The sequence below is a fragment of the Corvus brachyrhynchos genome, unplaced genomic scaffold (assembly GCF_000691975.1).
Source record: "Corvus brachyrhynchos isolate BGI_N302 unplaced genomic scaffold, ASM69197v1 scaffold42, whole genome shotgun sequence".
NCBI classification, from domain to species: Eukaryota; Metazoa; Chordata; class Aves; order Passeriformes; family Corvidae; genus Corvus; species Corvus brachyrhynchos.
This window is the reverse complement of record NW_008237242.1, coordinates 2393769-2399231: the sequence shown is the minus strand read 5'-3', so window position 1 is coordinate 2399231 and position 5463 is coordinate 2393769. Positions and strand designations below refer to the sequence as shown.

The window sequence follows — 5463 nt, the reverse complement described above, 5'->3', positions numbered from 1 at the left end:
TATTTCTTGGTAATGTATTCAGAGTGCAAAAAATCTCCTTGTTACAGAGGCAGTGATGTAATCGAAGCCCAGCTCACTTATTCACCTTAGGCTTTGCCTGCAGGTGTGCTATTTCACTGGCAAACCAACACCAACATCTGTTTTTCCCCACACATGCAGGTATGCGTTTATACACCCTTGCCTCTTAAGAAAAGATTCAGCCTTGAAAATGAGTCATTACTTGAGCAGTCTTGCTCTTTTCAGGAGCCCCTCAGAGAGGGCAGATGCTTTTATGCTTTCAGTAACATTGTCACTCCTTCCAGGTTTCTGCAGGATCCTGTTCGTGTTAAGTGGGTCTTCCAGTGATTAATGAATCATATTTCTCTGAACTGAAAGTAGTTGGTGTTTCTTCTGTGCAGCTCCTGAAAAAGTGCCAAAGAACCTCATTGCTCCACTTTACATAGCTTGACTATATTTAGTATGTGCTATATCACAAACTCTAATATAGCCTGTGAATCTTGCCTTTTGTTCAAGAGATGCTGACTGTTGTCTCAAATGGCGACACGTTAACATGTCTTCACATCTCCTGGATTTCAACTTCATTTCTTTCTTCCTAAACCTTCAGTACTGTGTCCAGCATAACAGCAAGGTTCATGTGCTGTTTGGAATACAGGAGAGAACTCTAGTAAGACTTTTTTATTAAAAGGCATATTAAGAATCATCTTGGCAGTCTTCTTCCCCACAGTTTTTTTCTGTTTATTCAGAGGAGATAAGTGAGCTGTTAAGATGTGAATTAGCTTCTTCATTGAACTGGGATAGTTTTTGAGGGCAATCAGTACTTGCTGGTTTACCACTTGCTGTTCTGTGGTGTTTCATAATAAAGAGATCTCATTTTTGAAAAAAGGAAGCAAAAAATGTGCTTGAAAACATGAAAATTGGGAGATTTTTCACCATAATTCTTTTTTTTTTTAAATACATTACATTTATTGGTGAAAATTGAATCATTTTGTGGGAATGTGTTCAGACTCCTATGGAACTCCAATGGAAAGCAGGCAATCTTTCTGTTTATTTAGAAATCTGAACTTGACATATTTCTTGCTGCATTTTGGAAAAGTTACCATTGTGCTACTAAACACCAACAAGTTCTCTTGTCATTAGCCGAAATATCCCAGAGCCCAGTGATCCCAAATTAAGAAACTAGCATTTCAAAGGTCTTGTAGATGTGGTCTGGAAATTCACAGTTTATTATGTTTTAGTCTTTAGAAGCTTTGAATGTTTTAAAAAGATGGAAGTTATTGTGATTTCTGGAATCTGGAAATTTTCAAAAGGCAGTTCTGTCATGCCTTGCATGACTTTGAGTAGGACTGTTCATAGATTATAGAGTGGTTTGGGTTGGAAGGAAACCTAAAGATCAGCTAGTTCAAATTCCTACACCACAGGCAGGGACAACTTCCACTAGACCAGGGTGCTCAATGTCCCATCCAGCCTGGCACTGATCACTTCCAGGGATGAGGCATCCACAGCCTCTCTAGACAATCTGTTCCACTGCCTCATCACCCTTTCAGTAAAGAATTTCCTCTTAATATCCAAGTTTAATCTACCCTCTTTCAGTTTAAAGCCAACCCTCCTATTGTAAAAAGTCCCTTTTCTGCTTTTCTGTATACTTTTATGTACCTTTTAGGTACTGGAAGGCTGCTCTGAGGTCACCCTGAAGTCTTCTCTTCTCCAGGCTGAACAACCCCAACTTTTCCAGCCTGTCCTCATAGAAGTGCTCCAGCCTTCTGATCTTCTTGGCCTACCTCTGCACTTGCTCCAAAGCGTCCATGCCTTGTACTGAGGACCGCAGAGGTGGATGCAGTGTTACAGGTGGGGTCTCACGTGGTTAGAGAAGAGGGGTACAATCCTGATGCCCACACTGCTCTGGATGCAGCTCAGGATGTAGCTGGCCCCCTGGGCTGAGGGTGCAGGTTGCCAGGTCGTGTCCAGCCTCTCATCCACAAGCAGGAAGTCAGATTTGCTGTTGGAGTCTGAACTATCGCTAGAAAGGTAGGTTCTGACTGACTCAGTTTAAACCTCATGCTAATTTGCAGATTCCAAGACCAAGCAATAGAGGTTCATGGGTTACAATCTACATTTTCCAAAACTCATCCCTGAGGTGTTTCTTTTAAACACTCCATTTAAGAAAATCAGATTTTCAGAGAACTTTTGAAGGCTGAGGAAAATTCCTTATATCTATAGAAACTTTGAACTTCTATATTTAATTAAAATTATAAGCTGAGGCACGTGACTTCAAAAGGTATTATCTTATGTAACTTTTTAAGGTCATATATTAGCTATGGCTGAGAGAAGGTCTGGAAGGGTGGACCATATGGTGCAATAATTTAGGATCCAACTTGCTGGTTTTTATATGAGGGGGGAGAGCTAGTTAAGCACAATTTAGTACATTTTACAGTTTTTACTGTTTGTATGTGGAATTTATGAAAGATCTTCCCAGAAATGGGTTCACAGAGAGAGATTCCCAACATGGCACATTTGGAAATTACCTTGAAAATAATTACTGTGACAAAATTAGAAGCTCTGCTAAGAAACTTAACAGCATATTTCAGCAGCTGGCGCTGTCTTCTGATATATTGGAAGTTCAAAACCTCAAAATTATGCTCACAGTTGGAAGTTGATCCTTTCCAGTTGCTCCCAACTTCTCTCCCGGAAGCATTACCATTAAAAGGGCTGTGGCAGTTTCAGCACATCTGTGCTTATGATTTTAACACCAAAATCCCTCTATTCAAATTTTATCTTTAGTAGCTGAGGAAATGAAGAAATAGAAGCAGATGTCTTATGTGAAAAAATATTACCAGAAACTTAGGAACCGGTCCAGATTCTTCGGGAATCCATGTTTTCTCTGTTGAGCTTGGATGGTCCTGCTTTTTGCACAATACTATTAAAGGGAAATCGTGCTTGCTTTTGAACCAGAAAATATTAATGCACTTGGAGCCAATGCAAAAATGATGCTGCATTCAGGAGACACACACTCCTCTTTTGGAAATTGAGATCTTTGTCTCTGGAGAGAAGGCAGTGTTGGGTTGCTGCTGCCTGGGAGAGGGACAGTTTAGACCTGCCAAAGAGCCAACCCTTTGGGTGGCTCAGGAATTTCAGTGATGGGTTTGGGACAAAGCCATGCTCATTCTTTGGCTTGTAACAGAGCCCACATGATGCATGAAACTACCGAAGATGAAGAAGATAAAATGGAAAAGGCAAGGCCATTTGAGAATGTACAAGTGTTCCTGTAATCATCAAGTAACTGTAAAGTGTCAGAAGTTCCAGAAGTTGAGAAGAAGATATTAAAGATGGCACTGTTCAAAGAAGAATGACATATGTTTTCCAAAATTTTATTCTGTTCCTTGGTCTGTATGGAGCTGAGCATGCATTCTTTCTCCCACTCTGTCTCGCCTCTTTCTTAATTTCCTCACTGTATGTAAAAAATATTAAGAAGTTAGGAATTTCTGGACATCACAGGAGAATGAAGTAATGGCAAAGCTCTTCCTGTGGACTTCTATTTCTATATACAACCATGTCGTCTTAGTGAGACATGAGTTATTCTGATTTACAGTCTTCTGCTTACTAATCAGAATTAGTCACTTATATATAGAAGTGTTTTCAAAGTGATGTTGAACCTTTCTGTACACACAGGGCAGTGACCCAAGAGGGAAACTCAGTTTTCCAAAAAACCTTTAAATCAATGAGAAAATGGAAAGGGAGGAACTCTACAGACTAAAAATTGGCTGATCACTATCTTTGTGTATTGACTGTATTTGATAGAAATATTAATTTATTTTTAACTATGTGGGCAGGGATTTCTTTTTGTTCATGCATTACCATGCTTATGTAGATTGCCAGCTTTGTCTTACATTTCTTGTTCAATTGCCTATATAAACAGCTTTGTGCAAAACCCTGGTGAACCTCCTAACCTCCTTTATTCACAATGATGAGATGCTTTGAGAGATTGAAAAAAATTCCTTTTTTTTTTTTTGTGTTAATCATAATTAAATGCAGGTGTTTGATATTCCCCATTTTTATCAGTGACTCCATTTCACAAACTTAGATCCAGCAGTAGAGCTGTTACAAGTATAAATGTATTCCCGAGGGTAATCCATTCCAAGTGCATTTGGTCTGAAAAAAAGTTTGTTTCCAGTTTGCTCACAAAAAAGCATGCAGTTGAAAAACTGTTTGTCTTTGTGTTGTATGATCATTTGACCTTTCCCACCCATGCTTAACTAGAGTATCGTTTTTAAATAAAAAACATTTTTTCCTCATGTTACTAATTCCAGATGCTGTGAATAAAACAATAACATATCAGCCCCTCAGAAACAGAGAGCTCAGTCCTTATAGTCCTGAGAACAAAATATTCAGCGTTAATTGACCTCGATGAAAATGATTAAGTGCTTAGCTTACATTTGAGTTAAATGGAGTCAAGTTAAATGGCAATCAAGTTAGGCCCCTGATAGTATTCCTATAAATCTGCTGAGGGTTTGGCAACTGGCAGGAAGAGGAACTGGATCAGATTGGTCTGGTAAAGCACTTTCCTTTATAGGAAAAGTTAAACACTATTAAAAAATGATTATAATAGCAATTTGATTCTAAAGAGGGAGGACTCAAACATATTCCCGCACATCCACTCTGTCGGGGCAATGTCCGCATGTGTGCTACTTGTCTGTGGCAATGCACAGGAATTTATATGAGCTTGGCATTCTTTCACTAAGGCTGAGCTAATTGGAATTACTTCACTTCAGCCTGGGGCAGGGAGCATCCACATACATTGTTACCCCAGCTCAGCCAGCAAACAGCAGCTTTCTGATGAGTGCCAGTGAAATCCAACGGCTATTTTTCTGTGCAGAGCCACAACTGAACGAAAGTGTCCTTCCACTAGGAGAGTTTACTTCTGAATCGACCATGTGAAAGAGAAGAGAACATGTGGCACACAAGCCTGACGAGACCTGAACTATAAAATACCTTATAACCAGGTTACAGTGATGGTTTTGACCTGGGCCACAGTGTCCTTAAATAAAATAATTTCCTTATGTTGTGTAGGATTTTACTTATGAACCAAAAAAACCCAAAACCCAAGCCACTTTTGCTTTAAACAGCACTTACCTTGCAGAGCTCACTTGAGTTTGATAAGCATGACAGCAGTTAAGGCACAGCTATGACTGGTGACAGGTAAGAACCCAACTGAGTTGGTATCAAGATATTCCTGATCTCCCTACAATGATTCTGTCTGGAGATGGGTTGAGCCGGAGTTTAAAAGGGCCTTGTAATCCTCAGCAAGTCCTTGGAGAAGTCTTTTTCCCTGGGCTTGCTTGCTGTTGGAGTGCTGTGGGCACAGAGCTCCCCTGGCCCCCCCTGCCAGTGTGGCAGCTGCAGCACCCTGAGCACATGAAGGCATGGTGCTGCTGCTCCTGCTCCTCAGGACTCTGCACCATCACTGGG

General features: G+C 40.2%; 1 long non-coding RNA gene across 1 annotated transcript in view; it reads left to right on the top strand.

The window, feature by feature from the left end:
* The window catches only part of LOC108445655, a 16330-nt gene extending 14547 nt beyond the window's left edge, over positions 1-1783 (top strand). The window contains exon 3 of the long non-coding RNA XR_001860603.1: positions 1694-1783. This is a non-coding gene — a long non-coding RNA (uncharacterized LOC108445655). The remainder of the gene's footprint in view (positions 1-1693) is intronic.
* Positions 1784-5463: the final 3680 nt, after the last annotated feature.